The sequence below is a fragment of the Arachis ipaensis genome, chromosome B2, assembly GCF_059453495.1.
Source record: "Arachis ipaensis isolate K30076 ecotype BB chromosome B2, ASM5945349v1, whole genome shotgun sequence".
Lineage (NCBI taxonomy): Eukaryota > Viridiplantae > Streptophyta > Magnoliopsida > Fabales > Fabaceae > Arachis > Arachis ipaensis.
This window is the reverse complement of record NC_142437.1, coordinates 45,665,466-45,686,828: the sequence shown is the minus strand read 5'-3', so window position 1 is coordinate 45,686,828 and position 21,363 is coordinate 45,665,466. Positions and strand designations below refer to the sequence as shown.

Below are 21,363 nucleotides of genomic sequence, written 5' to 3'. Positions count from 1 at the left end.
TGATGAATGTGATGATTATGTGACACACATCACCATTCTCACCTATGAACGCGTGCCTGACAACCACTTCCGTTCTACATGCAAACAAGCTTGAATGTGTATCTCTTGGGTTTCTAATCTAAGATTAGAACCTTCGTGGTATAGGCTAGAATTATTGGCGGCCATTCTTGAGATCCGGAACGTCTAAACCTTGTCTGTGGTATTCTGAGTAGGATCTGGGAAGGGATGACTGTGACGAGCTTCAAACTCGCGAGTGTTGGGCGTGTGACAGATGCAAAAGGATCAATGGATCCTATTCCAACATGATCGAGAACCGACAGATGATTAGCCGTGCGGTAACAGCGTGCGTAGAACATTTTCACTGAGAGGACGGGAAGTAGCCATTGACAACGGTGATGCCCAACATAAAGCTTGCCATGGAAAGGAGTATGAATGATTGGAAGAAGGCAATAGGAAAGCAGAGGTTCAGGAGGAACAAAGCATCTTCATACGCTTATCTGAAATTCCAACCAATGAATTACATAAGTATCTCTATCTCTATCTTTATTTTATGTTTTATTTATCTTTAATTGTCAATCCTCTATAACCATTTGAATCTGCCTGACTGAGATTTACAAGATGACCATAGCTTGCTTCAAGCCGACAGTCTCCGTGGGATCGACCCTTACTCACGTAAGGTATTACTTGGACGACCCAGTGCACTTGCTGGTTAGTTGTACGGAATTGTGACAAAGTGTGATTCACGTTTGAGAGCTCCAAGTCTTTGGCGCCATTGTTGATGATCACAATTTTGTGCACCAAGTTTTTGGCGCCGTGGCCGGGGATTGTTCGAGTTTGGACAACTGACGGTTCATCTTGTTGCTTAGATAAGGTAATTTTATTTTATTTTTATTTTCGAAAAATTCAAAAAAAAAATTTATTTTGTTCTTCAGAGTTTTTAAGAATGAATTCTAGAGTTTCATGATGATTTGTTGAAGTCTGGCTGGCTGTGAAGCCGTGTCTAATCTTATTGGACCGAGATTTCAACTTATCATCACAAGAGCTTGTTGATTCCTATAAATTTTGCTGTTGTTAGCAATGATCTGCTAAAGCTTGGCTGGCCATTGGCCATGTCTACTATTTTGGACCGGAGCTTTCATTGAAAGCTTGGCTGGCTAGTAAGCCATGTCTAATTCCTGGACCGGAGTCTTAGACTAGCATTGCAATGATTCCTGGAACTCTTATTAAAAACTTTGAACCCCTTTATTTTCTTTTCCACTCAATTTTCGAAAAATCACAAAAAAAAATTATAAAATCATAAAAATCAAAAATATTTTATGTTTCTTGTTTGAGTCTAGTATCTAATTTTAAGTTTGGTGTCAATTGCATACCTATAATTTTCGAAAATTACATGCATTATGTTCTTCATTAATCTTCAAGTTGTTCTTGATGATTTCGTTGCTCTGATCTTTAAATTCTCTTGTTTTGTGTGTTTTGTTGTTTCTCATATGCATTCTAAATTTGTTAGTGTCTCTTATATGAAAATTTTTAAGTTTGGTGTCCTGCATGCATTTTTTGTTTGATTTGAGTTTCCTAAGATTAGTTGTATTTTGATTATTTCTCATCATTGAAAAATTCAAAAAAAATTCTCAAAACTATGTCTTTTCAAGTCAATAATACAGAGAATGAAGATTCAGAATATTCAACAGAGGAATCAAACAGAAAAAGCTGGGCGTTCAAAATGCCCAGTGAAGAAGGAAAACTGGCGTTTAAACGCCAGCCAGGGTACCTGGCTGGGCGTTTAACACCCAAAAAGGTAGGATTTTGGGCGTTAAATGCCATAATGGATGCCATTCTAGGTGTTTAATGCCAGAAGGACACTAGAGGGAAGATTTTGTTTTTAATTCAAATTTTTTTCAAATCTTCATAATTTTTCAAAATCAAATCTTTTTCAAATCATACCTTTTCAATCATATCTCTTCAAAATCAATTTCTTTTCATTTTTTTATTTATTATTATTTTTGAAAATCCTTGCTACAATTAATAATTTAATTCAAAATTTTCTAGTTGTTACTTGCCTATTAAGAAAGGATCAAAAGTTTTAATTCTAGAATCATATCTTTTAATTTCTTGTTAGTCAAGTAATCAACTTTAATTTTAAAACTTTCTCTTTTTAATTTGATTTTCAATCATATCTTCTCAATCATATCTTTTCAATCACATCTTTTTCAAAATTAAGTTTCAATCATATTTTTTTGATTTCTAATTTCAAAATCTTTTTCAAAAATCACTTAATTTCTTTCCCAATCTTAATTTTTGAAAAACCTTTACCAAATTTTCAAAATTTATTTTAATTATTTCAAAATCTTTTTAATTTATTTTCGAAAATTCTTCCCTTCTTCTCACATCCTTCTATTTAAAGGACTAACACTCTTCCTCAAGGTACAATTCGAACTCTATCCCTCTTGATAAGTTCGAATTCTCTTCTATCTACCTCCTCCTTCTATTCTTCTTTTCCTCTAACACCTCAAGGAATCTCTATACTGTGACATAGAGGATTCCCTACTTTCTTGTTCTCTTCTCTTTCATATGAGCAGGAGCAAAGATAAAGGCATACTTGTTCAAGCTGATCCTGAACCTGAAAGGACCTAGAAGAGAAAGCTAAGAGAAGCTAAAGCACAATTCTCTCTAGAGGGCCTAACAGAGCTTTTCAAGGAAGAAGAAGCCATGGTAGCCGAAAACAACAATGCCAACAATGCAAGGAAGGTGCTTGGTGACTTTACTGCACCTACTTCCGACTTCTATGGGAGAAGCATCTCAATCCCTGCCATTGGAGCAAACAACTTTGAGCTTAAGCCTCAATTAGTTTCTCTAATGCAACAGAATTGCAAGTTTCATGGACTTCCATTAGAAGATCCTCATCAGTTCTTAGCTGAATTCTTATAAATCTGTGACACTGTCAAAACCAATGGGGTTGATCCCGAGGTCTATAGACTTATGCTCTTCCCCTTTGCTGTAAGAGACAGAGCTAGAACATGGTTGGATTCACAACCTAAAGAAAGCCTGAACTCTTGGGAAAAGCTAGTTAATGCCTTCTTGACAAAGTTCTTTCCACCTCAAAAATTGAGCAAGCTTAGAGTGGAAATCCAAACCTTCAGACAGAAAGAAGGTGAATCCCTCTATGAAGCATGGGAAAGATACAAGCAATTGATCAAAAGGTGTCCTTCTGACATGCTTTCAGAATGGAGCATCATAGGTATCTTCTATGATGATCTGTCTGAACTGTCCAAAATGTCATTGGACAGCTCTGCTGGAGGATCTCTTCATCTGAAGAAGACGCCTACAGAAGCTTAGGAACTCATTGAAATGGTTGCAAATAACCAATTCATGTACACTTCTGAAAGGAATCCTGTGAATAATGGGACAACTCAGAAGAAAGGAGTTCTTGAGATTGATACTCTGAATGCCATATTGGCTCAGAATAAAATATTGATCCAACAAGTCAATATGATTTCTCAGAGTCTGTCTAGAATGCAAGCAGCAACAGGCAGTACTAAGGAAGCTTCCTCTGAAGAAGAAGCTTATGATCCTGAGAACCCAGCAATGGAAGAGGTGAATTACATAGGAGAACCCTATGGAAACACCTATAATCCTTCATGGAGAAATCATCCAAATCTCTCATGGAAGGATCAACAGAGACCTCAACAAGGTTTCAACAACTATAATGGTGGAAGAAATAGGTTTAGCAATAGCAAGCCTTTTCCATCATCTTCTCAGCAACAGACAGAGAATTCTAAGCAAAGCCACTCTGACTTAGCAACCATTGTCTCTGATCTAATCAAAACCACTCAAAGTTTCATGACTGAAACAAGGTCCTCCATTAGAAATTTGGAGGCACAAGTGGGTCAGCTGAGTAAGAAAATTACTGAACTCCCTCCTAGTACTCTCCCAAGCAATACAGAAGAGAATTCAAAAAAAGAGTGCAAGGCCATAACCACAACCCACACGGCCGAACCTGGAGAGGAGGAAGAGGCAGTGATCTCCACTGAGGAAGACCTCAATGGACGCCCCTTGGCCTCTATGGAGTTCCCTGATGAGGAACCATGGGAATCTGAGGCTCACACAGAGACCATAGAGATTCCATTGAATTTACTTCTGCCATTCATGAGCTCTGATGAGTATTCTCCCTCTGAAGAGGATGAAGATGTTACTGAAGAGCAAGTTGCTAAGTACCTTGGAGCAATCATGAAGCTAAATGCCAAGTTGTTTGGTAATGAGACTTGGAGGTATGAACCTCCATTGCTCATCAAAGAACTGGATGACTTGACTAGGCAGAAATTACCTCTGAAGAGACAAGACCCTGGAAAATTCTCACTCCCTTGTACCATAGGCACCATGACCTTTGAAAAGGCTCTGTGTGACCTGGGGTCAAGTATAAACCTCATGCTTCTCTCTGTAATGGAGAAACTGGGAATTTTTGAGGTACAAGCTGCTAGAATCTCACTAGAGATGGCAGACAATTCCAAGAAATAGGCTTATGGACTTGTAAAGGATGTCTTGGTAAAGGTTGAAGACCATTACATCCCTGCTAATTTTATAATCCTAGAGACTGGGAAGTGTATGGATGAATCCATCATCCTTGGCAGACCCTTCCTAGCCACAGCAAAAGCTGTGATTGATGTTGATAGAGGAAAATTCATCATTCAAGTGAATGAAGACTCCCTTGTGTTTAAAGCTCAAGGATATTCCTCTGTAACCATGGAGAGGAAGCATGAAGAGCTTCTCTCAATACAGAGTCAAACAGAGCCCCTACAGTCAAACTCTAAGTTTGGTGTTGGGATGCCACAACCAAACTTTAAGTTTGGTGTTGAACCCCCACATTCAAACTCTAAGTTTGGTTTTGGGAGGTTCCAACATTGCTCTGAACATCTGTGAGGCTCCATGAGAGCCCACTGTCAAGCTATTGACATTAAAGAAGCGCTTGTTGGGAGGCAACCCAATCTTTAATTATCTATGTTAAATTTCTATTTTCTTTTGTTATTTTATGTTTTCTGTAGGTTGATGATCATGTGAAGTCATAAAAACAATTGAAAAAGCAAAAACAGAAGGAAAAACAGTATTAAAAATAGAACACCCTGGAGGAGAAACTTACTGGCGTTTAAACGCGAGTAAAGGTAGCAGAATGGGCGTTAAACGCCCAGTCTGGCACCATTCTGGGCGTTTAACGCCAGAAATAGGCACCAGACTGGCGTTTAACGCCAGGAATGGGCAAGAAGCTGGTGTTAAATGCCAGAAATAGGCAGTAGCCTGGCGTTTAATGCCAGGATTGGCAGAAAGGGGCATTTTTGCACGCCACTTGGTGCAGGGATGAGATATCTTTGACACCTCAGGATTTGTAGACCCCACAGGATCCCCACCTACCCCACCTCTCTTTCTCTTCTTCACTCATTCACCAATCACCTCAATACCTCTTTCCCAAAAACCCCTCACCTATCAAATCCTACACTCTTTTCCATAATCTCTTCACCAATCCACATCCATCCATCCTAAAACCCCGCCTACCTCACCATTCAAATTCAAACCACTTCCCCTCCCAAACCCACCCATAATGGCTGAACCATACCCCCTCTCCACTCCTATATAAACTCATCTTCATTCCTTCATTTTCACACAACCTAAACACTACCTATCCCCCTTGGCCGAAACACAAAGCCTCCTCCATCTCCTCTATTTCTTCTTCTTCTACTCTCTTCTTTCTTCTTTTGCTCGAGGACGAGCAAACCTTCTAAGTTTGGTGTGGTAAAAGCTAAAGCTTTTTGTTTTTCCATAACCATTTATGGCACCAAAGGCCGGAGAAACCTCTAGAAAGAGGAAAGGGACGGCAAAAGCTTCCACCTCCAAGTCATAGGAGATGGAGAGATTCCTCTCAAGGGTGCATCAAGACCACTTCTATGAAGTTATGGCCAAGAAGAAGGTGATCCCCGAGGTCCCTTTTAAGCTCAAAAAGGGCGAATATCCGGAGATCCGACATGAGATCCGAAGAAGAGGCTGGGAAGTCCTCACCAACCCCATTCAACAAGTCGGAATCTTAATGGTTCAAGAGTTCTATGCCAATGCATGGATCACCAAGAACCATAATCAAAGTGTGAACCCGAACCCAAAGAATTGGCTTACAATGGTTCGGGGGAAATGCTTAGATTTTAGTTCGGAGAATGTAAGGTTGGCATTCAAAGGTTGGACCAAGTCCTCATAGACATCTGTGAAAAGGGCGCTCAATGGAAGAGAGATTCAAGAGGGAAGCCGGTTCAACTAAGAAGGCATGACCTCAAGCCCGTGGCTAGGGGATGGTTGGAGTTTATCCAACACTCAATCATTCCCACTAGCAACCGTTCTAAAGTTACTATAGACCGAGCCATCATGATTCATAGCATCATGATTAGAGAGGAAGTAGAAGTTCATAAGGTGGCGGACAAGTCCTTTACTGTGGCAAGGTTAGCCTTCCCTCACCTCATTTGTCACCTCTGCAATTCAGTTAGAATTGACATAGAGGGAGACATTCTCATTGATGAAGACAAGCCCATCACTAAGAAAAGGATAGAGCAAATAAGAGAACCTCACCAAGAGCATGAGGAATTTCCTCATCATGAAATCCCTGAGATGCCTCAAGGGATGTATTTTCCTCCACAAAATTATTTGGAGCAAATCAACACCTTCCTAGGAGAATTAAGCTCCAACCACTACAAGAAAAAAGGCCTATGGCCACGCTTTTTTCGTGCCACGCTTCAAAAGCGTGGCCAAAAGTGGTCAATGGCCACGCTTTTATGAGGGTGGCGATAGATTAGAGATTTAGCCACATTTTTTATTGCCACGCTTCAAAAGCGTGGCAAAAAGTATCAACGGCCACGCTTTTGTAAGGGTGGCAATTGATTAGAGAAACGGCCACTCTTTTTTTTTTGCCACGCTTCAAAAGCGTGGCCATAGAGAGAAACAAGGACGTTTTGAAAGCGTGGCGATAGGGTTTCATTACGGCCACGCTTACAAAGCGTGGCCATATCCTAGTACTCTTTGGCACGCTTTAAAAGCGTGGCCAAAAGGTTCTTTTCTGCCATGCTTCAAAAGCGTGGCCGTAGAGCTCTTTCTTGTGCCCATCGCCTTCGTCACTCGAAACTGTAAGACTCAGAATTTTCATAAAAATTTTTTGTGAACTAATTTCAATTTATTTATGTATTAAAGATTTTAATTTCAGAAATTATTTTATTAAAGCTAATTAAATCAATTTTTGATAATTAAATTAAAAATTTTATCTAATTTTACAACTATTGGGTAATTTGCATATTTAAATTATAAAGTTTAGGAATCGTAAAATAATAAGAGTTTATATGATTTGATTTAAATAATTGTGATTCTAGAAATTAATACTTTAATTTTCATGAATAAAGAAAATTAATTATATTATCTATAGTTATCGAATTAGAATTATTTATTTGAGAATAATATGTAAATTGATAATTAAATATTATTTTTAATAAATATTAGTGTTGGATTAAAACAAATTTTCAATTATCTTATTACTCTTAATTTTAGAATTATTATATTATTTATATAAATTTTATCTTAACTCTAAATTCCCAAATAAAACCCTAATTTTAATCAAATTAAACTATAACCCCTTCCTAATCTAACCTAACCACCGCCACTCATCTAACCTAACCACCCCCACTCCTAACCCAAACTCAGTTCCATCCTTCAGAAAAAAAAGAGAAAGACAGAAAGAAAGAAAGAAATGAAGGCAAGAAAAAGGGAAACGGGGAAGGGGAAAATCAGGGAGGAAGAGAGCGCCGGAGAGGAGCCATCGCCGCGCTGCTCAGGATCGTGTCCCGCTCGCTACCGCGCCGTGCTCAGTGTCGTCCTTGCCATCGCAGCCGTGTTGTCGTCACGCACAAGAGGAGGAGAAGGGGAGCAACGGGGAGAAAAGGAAGGGATGACACCGTCACTGGGCTCGCCGCCGTTGCGTCGCAGAAGCTTCCAGTCCCGTTGCCGCCGTTCGTGCTGTCACCTCCAGCTCGCGCCGTTGCCGTTCATGAAGAGTGAAAGAGAGAGAGAGAGAGAGAGAGAGAGAGAGAGAGAGAGAGAGAGAGAGAGCTCGGGAGCCGAGGAGAGAAAGGGGAGACCCGTGCTCAGCCACCGCCGCGCCTCTGCCGCTGAGAAGCTCCGCTGCCGCTACTGAGATTCACCATCGGTAAGGGTTTTTGAGTTTGGTTTACCTTCGTTTAAGATTCCAAAAACCTTATTGTCTCTGCGTGTTGGTTTTAGTCACCGTCGAAGAAGCTTCAGCCGCCGCCGTCGATTGTCACTGGGGAACAATCGCCGTGCCTCTGGTCGCCGGAATCACGGACTGGAGAGAAGGGGGCTGCCAATCCTATTGCTGCTGTTTCGTTCTTTTATCGTAAGCTGTCTTTGTTTCCAATTCCATCGAATTCATTTCTGTTTTCGATTCCATTGAGTTTAAATTCTCTATTTTGCTGTAACCATGGTCACTGTTGCTGGAATTACTGATGCCGCTCTCGGTGCTGATTGGATTAACCACCATAGCTATTCTGCATCACCTTCACTTTCCATTATTTCGGTGCTGATGTGAGTTTTTATGAATTTATTTTATACTTTTCCATCATCGAAGAGGTAGATATCCCAATTTTATCTTCTGTGATTAAATGAATGTTAATTTGTTTTGTAATGCAGCACTACTTTGAAATGCAAGATGGGGTTATTCACGTATATCCAAATAAAGACTGTAAGTAATTAGTAATACACCAAGTTTCTTGTAGTGTCTGATTTGAACTACAGAATATAGGGAGCAGTTTCATTTAACAAGTTTCAGTTTTTTGTTCATTGCATCTGACATATTTTTAAGTGTCCCTGTCTTGTTTCACTGACTATTGTTTTCTCTTAAATCTATACTGCAGTTGTATCAGCAAAAAACTGGAAATGGTATGTCCGTATTTATTGTTTTCTTTCCCCATCTGGTTTTTGGTGTTGGGCAAGAGGGATTGCAGGTTTTGGTCTCCAGTTACTGCTTTCTCATTAACTGATATTTTTACAGATGTACCTATAAAAACTTAACGATAAAAATTAATAAGTAGCACTTTTCTCAATCAAAGAAAGGAAAGGGGCTGGGGATGGGTTCAGTTATAAAACCCTGTTTGTCTAACTGTTTTTCTTAGGATTTTGGCAGAGGATCTCAGCTGACTCCTGTTTTACATCTTGGAGCTGGAGCATGTGCTGGAATAATTGCCATGTCCGCAACTTATCCAATGGATATGGTTCAAGGCAGGATAACTGTACAGGTACATCTTTACCTTCATTTTTCTGTTTACCAATTGCTTGGTTTGCAAATCACATAGAGAGAAGATATAACATTGGTTTTCTTCGTGTTCTTTGTGCTCTACTGCTCTTAATATTTATAGTATGCTTTTTGTTGATGATTACTTCTTTACAAAGTTGATGATTACAGTCATGATCATAATGGCAAATATGACAAATCTTAATATTGTGCTTGGGCAATTCATGCAACTGATATAATTAACTCCCTAAAGTTCTCCACCCCCTCTTCTCCTGCTGTAGTGGCTGTAGTGCTGTTATTAGAATTAATGCTTTCTTATTTTTAATTGTTTTTCCTATTTTCCAAGTTCCATTGTAGGTCTAAACTTTGTTGTTTATGAGTCTTTGAAAGATTGGTTAGTTAAATCCAATCCATTTGGTCTAGTGCAAGATTCTGAGTTGAGTGTGACAACTCGCCTGGCATGTGGTGCTGCACCTGGAACTGTTGGGCAAACTGTTGCTTATCCCCTTTGAAGCACCTTTAGATTGAAGGTGTGAGTATCATTTTAGAGAAGCCAATCCATGCATGTTGTTAGAATTTTAATTATTATTTTTTTAGGTGTTACATATCATAGCCCATATTGTTAACGTGGTTTCTCAGCCTGGGAAATCGTGGAATAATTATTGATTACTAGACCATATAATATTACTCTACTTAACAACATTATCTCTTTTAATGTGATCATAAATGTTCTGAGGAAATAGAGTGTTCATGCAGATGTCTTGATTAATTTCCAACACCTAGACTACATGTGTCAGCTTTCTGTTTCACTTGGGTTTTAGGTTTTTTCAGCACTTAGATTTGTTTTACAAACCAACTGCTGCTTTCATCTGCAATATCAAATTCCCTCTTCAGGTGGCTAGCTTTCCATTTGATGATCATAATTGCCCACCACTTCAACTGGTTATCTCTTTCTGTCATAGTGCATACTCGTGGTTGAAGTTAGATATTGAGAATGTTGTGGTTGTCCACTGTAAGGCTGGAACGAACAAGGTTGATGATTTCTAGTCTTCTATTATTCTTGAAGGTGAGTAGTATCTAATCGTTTTCTTCTAAATTTAATGAACCTGCTTTACATTTACTCCATCTTTCTTTTTATGCTGCTCAGTTTTATTTATATTTGGTAAGTTAAATGTGCTGCAGTTCTTTCCAATTGCTGAGGAGTCAATGGATTACTATAATCAGAAATGATGTGTTGATGGAAAAGGACTTGTTCTGCCCAGTCAGATTGTAAGTTCAGCTTTGCTATGTCCTAATTTAGCCGAAAATTGGGGATTCTGGAGTATTAAACTCTTGCTTCTTCTTGTCTTATGTCTTACTTTATCTTTTGTAACTTAAACATGTTTTTTGTTCCCTTGTTGATTTTGCTATTTCAGGGAAGCTGTGAAACATTTTGATCCTGGTCCTAGTGTTCCTCACAGCCATACCAAGCCTTATGTACGATCTAAGGGAAGGAAGTTTAAGAGGGCTAGAGGAAGAAAGAACAACAAAGGACTTAGTGTTTAAGTTGTATTGTTTCTGTATTTTTCTACCATTTTTAGTTTTGGAATTTGAACTTGAAATTTATTTTGTATTTGAATATTAGTTTATTACTGTATAAAATAATTAAAGCAAAAATTATGTCACTAATAAAAATTGTCTTGCAACAAAAATTGCATACTATATTTATAGGTTTGGTAATAAAAAAGGATTGAAAATTTATATTGTGTAGTAATTAAGATCAAGTAAGAAAAAGAAATTTTTTTTTTAATTTAACAAGCCTTTCGCCACGCTTTTAAAGCGTGGCCGTATATCTCCCTATCGCCACGCTTCAAAAGCGTGGCCGTATCTCTCCCTATCGCCACGCTTCAAAAGCGTGGCCGTATCTCTCCCTATCGCCACGCTTCAAAAGCGTGGCCATATCTCTACCTATCGCCACGCTTTAAAAGCGTGGCCGTATTTCCCACCTACAGCCACGCTTTTACAAGTGGCGGTTTGTAAAAAAGCGTGGCAAACAAAAAGCGTGGCAATAGGCTGCAAAAAGCATGGCGATAGAGCAACCGCCACCCTTTGATAGGTCACCCTTTCAAAAGCGTGGCGGTAGCTTAAAAAGCGTGGCGAAAAGCTATCGCCACACTTTTTTCAGCTTTTCGCCACGCTTTAAAAACGTGGCAATAGACGTGTTTTCTTGTAGTGAACATGGGACAACTAAGGGTGGAGCACCAAGAGCATTCCATCCTCCTTCATGAAATTAGAGAAGACCAAATAACCATGAGAGAGGAGTAACAAAGGCAAGGAAGAGACATTGAGGAGCTCAAGCACTCCATAAGATCTTCAAGAGGAAGAACAAGCCGCCATCACTAAGGTGGACCCGTTCTTTAATCTCCTTGTTCTTTATTTTCTGTTTTTCGAATTTTTATGCTTTATATTTATTTATGTTTGTGTCTTTATTACATGATCACTAGTGTCTAAGTGTCTATGCCTTAAAGCAATGAAAATGAATCCATCACCTTTCTTAAATGAAAAATGTTTTAAATTGAAAAAGAAAAAGATGTTCATGAATTTCGAATTTTATAACAGTTTAGTTACTTTGATGTGGTGGCAATACTTTTGTCTTTCTGAATGAATGCTTGAACAGTGCATATTTTTGATACTGTTGATTCATGAATGTTAAAATTGTTGGCTCTTGAAAGAATGATGGAAAAGGAGAAATGTTATTTGATAATCTGAAAAATCATAAAATTGATTCTTGAAGCAAGAAAAAGCAGTGAAAAGCTTGCACAAAAAAAGGATATATGCGAAAAAAAAGAGAAAGAAATAGCAAGCAGAAAAAGCCAATAGCCCTTTAAACCAAAAGACAAGGGTAAAATAAAAAAGGATCCAAGGCTTTGAGCATCAGTGGATAGGAGGGCCCACAGGAATAAATTCCTGGCCTAAGCGGCTAAACCAAGCTGTCCCTAACCATGTGCTTGTGGCGTGAAGGTGTCAAGTGAAAACTTGAGACTGAGCGGTTAAAGTTGTGGTCCAAAAGTAAAAAGAGTGTGCTTAAGATCTCTGGACACCTCTAATTGGGGACTCTAGCAAAGCTGAGTCACAATCTGAAAAGGTTCACCCAGTTATGTGTCTGTGTCATTTATGTATCCGGTGGTAATACTGGAAGACAAAATGCTTTGGGTCACGGCCAAGACTCATAAAGTAGCTGTGTTCAAGAATCAACATACTTAACTAGGAGAATCAATAACACTATCTGGATTCTGAGTTTCTATAGATGCCAATCATTCTGAACTTCAAGGGATAAAGTGAGATGCCAAAACTGTTCAGAAGCAAAAAGCTAAAAGCCCCGCTCATCTAATTAATACTGATCTTCATAGATATTTTTGAAATTCATTGTACATTCTATTCTTTTTATCTTATATGATTTTTAGTTGCTTGGGGACAAGCAACAATTTAAGTTTGGTGTTGTGATGAGCGGATAATTTATATGTTTTTTGGCATTATTTTTAGTATGTTTTTAGTATATTTTAGTTAGTTTTTATTATATTTTTATTAGTTTTTATTTAAAATTCACATTTCTGGACTTTACTATGAGTTTGTGTATTTTTTTTGTGATTTTAGGTATTTTCTGGCTGAAATTGAGGGACCTGAGCAAAAATCTGATTCAGAGGCTGAAAAAGGACTACAGATTCTGTTGGATTCTGACCTCCCTGCACTCAAAGTGGATTTTCTGCAGCTACGGAATCCCAATTGGCACGCTCTCAATTGCGTTGGAAATTAGACATCCTGGGCTTTCCAGCAATATAAAATAGTCCATATTTTTCTCGAGATTTGATGGCCCAAACCGGCGTTCCAAGTCAGCTTAAGAATTCTGGCGTCAAAACGCCAGAACTGGCACAAAAGCTGGAGTTAAACGCCCAAACTGGCACAAAAGCTGGTGTTTAACTCCAAGAAAAGTCTCTACACATGGAAGCTTCAATGCTCAGCCCAAGCACACACCAAGTGGGCCCGGAAGAAGATTTCTGCATTAATTACTTATTTCTGTAACCCTAGGCTACCAGTTTTCTATAAATAGGACCTTTTACTATTGTATTTTCATCTTTTGATCATCTTTTGATCATCTTTTGATCATGTTTTGATGATTGAACCCTCCTTGGGAGGCTGGTCATTCGGCCATGCCTAGACCCTTTGTTCTTATGTATTTTCAACGGTGGAGTTTCTACACACCATAGATTAAGGTGTGGAGCTCTGCTGTTCTTCATGAATTAATGCAAAGTACTATTATTTTTCTATTCAACTCAAGTCTATTTCTTCTCCAAGATATTCATTTGCACCCAAGAACATGATGAATGTGATGATTATGTGACACACATCACCATTCTCACCTATGAACGCGTGCCTGACAACCACTTCCGTTCTACATGCAAACAAGCTTGAATGTGTATCTCTTGGGTTTCTAATCTAAGATTAGAACCTTCCTGGTATAGGCTAGAATTATTGGCGGCCATTCCTGAGATCCAGAACGTCTAAACCTTATCTGTGGTATTCTGAGTAGGATCTGGGAAGGGATGACTATGACGAGCTTCAAACTCGCGAGTGTTGGGCGTGTGACAGACGCAAAAGGATCAATGGATCCTATTCCAACATGATCAAGAACCGACAGATAATTAGCCGTACGGTGATAGCATGCGTAGAACATTTTCACTCAGAGGACGGGAAGTAGCCATTGACAACGGTGATGCCCATCATAAAGCTTGCCATGGAAAGGAGTATGAATGATTGGAAGAAGGCAATAGGAAAGCAGAGGTTCAGGAGGAACAAAGCATCTTCATACGCTTATCTGAAATTCCTACCAATGAATTACATAAGTATCTCTATCTCTATCTTTATTTTATGTTTTATTTATCTTTAATTGTCAATCCTCCATAACCATTTGAATCTTCCTGACTGAGATTTACAAGATGACCATAGCTTGCTTCAAGCCGATAGTCTCCGTGGGATCGACCCTTACTCACGTAAGGTATTACTTGGACGACCCAGTGCACTTGTTGGTTAGTTGTGCGGAATTGTGACAAAGTGTGATTCACGTTTGAGAGCTCCAAGTCTTTGGCGCCATTGTTGATGATCACAATTTCGTGCACCAACCATTCTGCAGGTGGATCCATTCACCTAAAAAAATGCCTGCAGAAGCTCAGGAACTCATTGACATGGTTGCAAATAACCAGTTCATGTACACTTCTGAAAGGAATCCTGTGAGTAATGGGACGCCTCAAAAGATAGGAGTTCTTGAAATTGATGCTCTGAATGCCATATTGGCTCAGAACAAAATATTGACTCAGCAAGTCAATATGATTTCTCAGAGTCTGAATGGATTGCAAGCTGCATCCAATAGTACTAAAGAGGCATCTTCTGAAGAAGAAGCTTATGATCCTGAGAACCCTGTAATAGCAGAGGTGAATTACATGGGTGAACCCTATGGAAACACCTATAATCCTTCATAGAGAAATCATCCAAATTTCTCATGGAAGGATCAACAAAAGCCTCAACCAGGCTTTAATAATGGTGGAAGAAACAGGTTTAGCAATAGCAAGCCTTTTCCATCATCCACTCAGCAACAGATAGAGAATTCTGAGCAGAATCCATCTAGCTTAGCAAACATAGTCTCTGATCTATATAAGGCCACTATAAGTTTCATGAATGAAACAAGGTCCACCATTAGAAATTCGGAGGCACAAGTGGGCCAGTTGAGTAAAAGAGTCACTGAAACTCCTCCTAGTACTTTTCCAAGTAATACAGAAGAGAATCCAAAAAGAGAGTGCAAGGCCATTACCTTACTTGGTGTGGCCGAACCCAGAGAGGAGGAGAAGGACGTAAATCCTAGTGAGGAAGACCTCCTGGGACGTTCACTGACCAATAAGGAGTTTCCCTTTGAGGAACCAAAGGAATCTGAGGCTCATCTAGAGACCATAGAGATTTCATTGAACCTCCTTTTACCATTCATGAGCTCTGATGACTATTCTTCCTCTGAAGAGGATGAAGACATCAGTGAAGAGCAGGTTGCTAAATATCTAGGAGCCATCATGAAGTTGAATGCCAGTTTATTTGATCATGATACTTGGGAGGATGAACCCCCTTTGTTCTCCAATGAACTCAGTGCATTGATAAGGTAGACATTGCCTCAGAAGAAATCGGATCCCGAAAAGTTCTTCATACCTTGTACCATAGGCACCATGACCTTTGAGAAGGCTCTGTGTGACCTTGGGTCAGGGATAAACCTCATGCCACTCTCTGTAATAGAGAAACTGGAAATCTATGAGGTACAAGCTGCAAGAATATCACTAGAGATGGCAGACAAATCAATGAAACAGGCTTATGGACTAGTAGAGGACGTGTTAGTAAAGGTTAAGGCTTTTACATCCCTGCTGATTTCATAATCCTAGACACTGGGAAGGATGAAGATGAATCCATCATCCTTGGAAGACCCTTCCTAGCCACAGCAAAAGCTGTGATTGATGTGGACAGAGGAGAATTGGTCCTTCAACTAAATGAGGACAACTTTGTGTTTAAAACTCAAGGATCTCCTTCTGTAACCATGGAGAGGAAGCATGAAAAGCTTCTCTCACTGCAGAGTCAACCAAAGCCTCCACAGTCAAACTCTAAGTTTGGTATTGGGAGGCCACAACCAAACTCTAAGTTTGCTATTGAACCCCCACATTCAAACTCTAAGTTTGGTGTTGGGAGGTCCCAACAATGCTCTGAACATCTGTAAGGCTCCATGAGAGCTCACTGTCAAGCTATTGAATTTACAGAAGCGCTTGTTAGGAGGCAACCCAATGTTATTTAATTATATCTATTTATTTTCCATTGCTATTTTATGTTGATGATCATGTGAAGTCACAAAAACTACTGAAAAATCAAAAATAGAATGAAAAACAGCATTAAAAATAGCTTACCCTGGAGGAAGAACTTACCGGCGTTTAAACGCCAGTAAAGAGCATCAAACTGGCATTTAACGCCAGAAAAAAGCATCAAGCTGGCGTTAAACGCCAGAAACAAGCACCAGAATGGTGTTTAACGCCAGAACAGAGCATGGAAGTGGCGTTAAACGCCAGAAACAAGCAGCAATCTGGCGTTAAATGCCATGATTGCACTCTAAGGGTGTTTACACCCTTAAATGGATCAGAGATGATAAGTCCTTGACCCCTCAGGATCTGTGGACCCCACAGGATCCCCACCTACCCCACCTCTCTTCTTCTCTCCTCCTCACACATTTCCATAACACTGTTCCCCGAAATAACCTCCACCAATCACCTCTGTTACTCCTCCAAAACCATCATACAACCCACCTGCACCCACCCACTCAAATTCAAACCATCACTCCTTCCTTTTCACACATCCTAACCACCTAAAACCCCCTTGGCCGAACCACTCACACCTCTCCATCTCATCTATTTTCTTCTTCTTCTACTCCCTCTTCTCTTCTTTTGCTCGAGGACGAGTAAACCTTCTAAGTTTGGTGTGGTAAAAGCATTGCTTTTTGTTTTTCCATAACCATTTATGACACTTAAGGCCAGAGAAACCTCTAGAAAGAGGAAAGGGAAGGCAAAAGCTTCCACCTCTGAGTCATGAGAGATGGAGAGATTCATCTCAAAAGCTCATCACTAAGAAAAGGATGGAGCAAACAAGAGATCATGGACCTCAACAAGAGCATGAGGAAATTCTTCACCATGAAATCCCTGAGATGCCTCAAGGGATGCACTTTCCTCCACAAAAATATTGGGAGCAAATCAACACTTCCCTAGGAGAATTAAGTTCCAACATGGGACAACTAAGGATGGAGCACCAAGAGCACTCCATGATTCTCCATGAGATTAGAGAAGATCAAAGGGCTATGAGGGAGGAGCAACAAAGGCAAGGAAGAGATATAGAGGAGCTCAAGAACACCATTGGGTCTTCAAGAGGAAGAAGACGCCACCCTCACTAAGGTGGACCTGTTCCTTAATCTCCTTGTTCTTATTTCTCTGTTTTTTGGTTTTTGAGCCTTATGTTTTATTTATGTTTGTGTCCTTATTACATGATCATTAGTGTTTAAGTGTCTATGTCTTAAAGCTATGAATGTCCTATGAATCCATCACCTCTCTTAAATGAAAAATGTTCTAAAAACAAAAGAACAAGAAGTACATGGTTTCGAATGCATCCTTGAAATTAGTTTAATTATTTTGATGTGGTGACAATACTTTTTGTTTTCTGAATGAATGCTTGAACAGTGCATATGTCTTTTGAAATTGTTGTTTATGAATGTTAAAATTGTTGGCTCTTGAAAGAATGATGAACAAGGAGAAATGTTATCTGATAATCTGAAAAATCATAAAATTGATTCTTGAAGCAAGAAAAAGCAGTGAATACAAAAGCTTGCGAAAAAAAAGGAAAAGAAAATTGGCGAAAAAAAAAAGAAAGAAAAAGAAAAAGCAAGCAGAAAAAGCCAAGAGCTCTTTAAACCAAAAGGCAAGAGCAAAAAGCCAATAGCCCTTAAAACCAAAAGGCAAGGGTAAAAGGGATCCAAGGCTTTGAGCATCAATGGATAGGAGGGCCCAAAGGAATAAAATCCTGGCCTAAGCGGCTAAACCAAGCTGTCCCTAACCATGTGCTTGTGGCGTGAAGGTGTCAAGTGAAAAGCTTGAGACTAAGAGGTTAAAGTCAAGGTCCAAAGCAAAAACAGAGTGTGCTTAAGAACCCTGGACACCTCTAATTGGGGACTCTAGCAAAGTTGAGTCACAATCTAAAAAGGTTCACCTAGTTATGTGTCTGTGGCATTTATGTATCCGGTGGTAATACTGGAAAACAAAGTGCTTAGGGCCACGGCCAAGACTCATAAAGTAGCTGTGTTCAAGAATCAACATACTGAACTAGGAGAATCAATAACACTATCTAAAATTCTAAGTTCCTATAGATGCCAATCATTCTGAACTTCAATGGATTAAGTGAGATGCCAAAACTATTCAGAGGCAAAAAGCTACTAGTCCCGCTCATCTAATTGGAGCTAAGTTTCATTGATACTTTGGGATTTATAGTATATTCTCTTCCTTTTATCATATTTGATTTTCAGTTTCTTGGGGACAAGCAACAATTTAAGTTTGGTGTTGTGGTTAGCGGATAATTTATACGCTTTTTGGCATTGTTTTTATATAGTTTTTAGTATGATTTAATTAGTTTTTAGTATATTTTTATTAGTTTTTAAATAAAAATCACATTTCTAGACTTTACTATGAGTTTGTGTGTTTTTTTGTGATTTCAGGTAATTTCTGGCTGAAATTGAGGGACTTGAGCAAAAATCAAATTCAGAGGTTGAAGAAGGACTGCAGATGCTGTTGGATTCTGACCTCCCTACACTCAAAGGGGATTTTCTGGAGCTATAGAAGTCCAAATGGCACGCTCTCAATTGCGTTGGAAAGTAGACATCCAGGGCTTTCCAGCAATATTTTAGTCCATACTTTGCCCGAGTTTAGATGACGTAAACTGGCGTTTAACGCCAGCTTTCTGCCCTATTCTAGCATTAAACGCCAGAAACAAGTTGCAAAGCAGAGTTAAACGCCAGAAACAAGTTACAAACTGGCGTTCAACTCCAAAAAGAGTCTCTACACATGAAAGCTCAATGCTCCGCCCAAGCACACACCAAGTAGGCTCGGAACTGGATTTCTACATCATTTACTTATCTCTGTAAACCCTAGTAACTAGTTTAGTATAAATAGAACTTTTTACTATTGTTTTTACATCTTTTGATCATGTTTTGATGATTGAACCCTCTTTGGGAGGCTGGCCATTCGGCCATGCCTGGACCATTATCACTTATGTATTTTCAACGGTAGAGTTTCTACACACCATAGATTAAGGTGTGGAGCTCTGTTGTTCCTCATGAATTAATGCAAAGTACTATTTCTTCTCTAAGATATTCATTCACACACAAGAACATAATGAATGTGATGATTATGTGACGCTCATCACCATTCTTACCTATGAACACGTGCCTGACAAATACTTCTGTTCTACATGAAAACAAGCTTGAATGCATATTTCTTAGCCTCCTGATTTACGATCAGAGTCTTCGTGTTATAGGCTAGAATTATTGGCAGCCATTCTTGAGATCTGGAAAGTCTAAACCTTGTCTGTGGTATTCCGAGTAGGATCTAGGAAGGGATGGCTGTGACGAGCTTCAAACTCGCGAGTGCTGGGCGTAGTGACAGACGCAAAAGAATTACTGAATCCTATTCCAGCATGATCGAGGACCGACAGATGATTAGCCGTGTGGTGACAGCGCATTTTGGACCATTTTCACTGAGAGGACGGGAAGTAGCCATTGACAACTGTGATGCCCAACATACAGCTTGCCATGGAAAGGAGTATGAATGATTGGATGAAGACAATAGGAAAGCAGAAGTTCAGGAGGAACAAAGCATCTTTCATACGCTTATCTGAAATTCTCACCAATGAATTACATAAGTATCTCTATCATATTTTATGTTTTATTTATCTTTTGAATATCTTAAACTCCATAACCATTTGAATCCACCTGACTGAGATTTACAAGATGACCATAGCTTGCTTCAAGCCGACAATCTCCGTGGGATCGACCCTTACTCAGGTAAGGTTTATTACTTGGATGACCCAGTGCACTTGCTGGTTAGTTGTGTGACGTTGTGACAAAGAATTAAGATTATGAACGTGCGTATTAAGTTTTTAGCGCCGTTACCAAGGAATGAACGATCACGATTTCGTGCACCAACAGACCTATATGAGATGAAGAATAAATCCTGTGGTGATGTAACAAAGAAAAACTCGTGTCCGTTTCAAGTAAAGTCCGAATATAGTATGTTTATGAATTTTGCACAATCTGCCACCATCGTTCTACAAAGGGACGCAAACATACCTGGATGGAGAAGAAAAATCGAAGCCAAAGTCAAGATTGGATTTTCAAAGTAATAGCAAAGCTAATAAAACTGTGCAAGAACATCCGAGTACATTTGTAAGGTAAAAGGACAAATTGGCAAGAGTTAATAATCTACCATCTATCCAAAACATAGCATTTGCACGACCAACTAAAATGCTAAAATTTGAGCACAAAGGTCAACTATCAAGCAAGATGGCAGAAACTAGAGTACGCAAAGGGCCTTTAACTTTCACCATAAACAATGCACGGTTAACAACCTTTGTGAAACAAAAAAAAAATGGCTTTCAAGTCAACTTCTATCCTAAAAGTATTTGATTTGGTTAAAAATAATTTATTGGCATAGTATTCAAATACGTATATTATGGATAACCTTTATGTTTTTTGTAGAATCTTAACTGTTCATTCAAACCACCACAAGATATGAGGTTGAGTGAGGATTTGGTCAATGTGGCTATGTACATCTTTGCTACTGATAATGATATAGCGTGAGCATTTTTTTGTTATCTTTTATTTTAAATTTTAGTTATCTCTGTGGCTGACATGTTGGCTTTGTGTTAGAGAGGATTTGTTTCATATTCACGATACAACTGCAACTAGAGAAGATCTGTTCTGTCTCGTACCTGGAAAGCAAGTGTCTGAACTGGTAATAAAGCTAATGGCACTGAAGATAATATCAAATATTAGCATGACCAAATTAAAAAATGTTTGGTCCCTTATTCCACCATCATTTGTGGTAAGTCAAAATCTTGATTTCCTCATTTTAACTAAGTAAAATAAATAACCATTGTGCTCAAACATACCTAGGATGACGTGTCGTTACATATGGAGGATCATGACCTACTGAAAAAATATGCACATTATATGCCACCAACCCGTGACCTTCAATTTGTAAGTTCTCATTAATTATTGGAATATTTTTATTATAATAAAAAGTACTCAAACTTATACTTATACATATTACATCCTATTTGTTATACAGATATATGTCCCAATCAAAGAGAATGATCAATGGTATCTAATAGTAATGAGCATTCCTGACAAAACACTTTATCATTTAGACTCTCACTGTAAGGTTGAAGATGATGAA

The 21,363-nt window shown here is 39.0% G+C and overlaps 1 non-coding gene across 1 annotated transcript; it reads right to left on the bottom strand.

The window, feature by feature from the left end:
* Positions 1-3,108: 3,108 nt before the first annotated feature.
* Positions 3,109-3,216, bottom strand: LOC148573834 (small nucleolar RNA R71). The gene has a single exon (XR_015906526.1). It is a non-coding gene; the product is annotated as a small nucleolar RNA R71 (small nucleolar RNA).
* Positions 3,217-21,363: the final 18,147 nt, after the last annotated feature.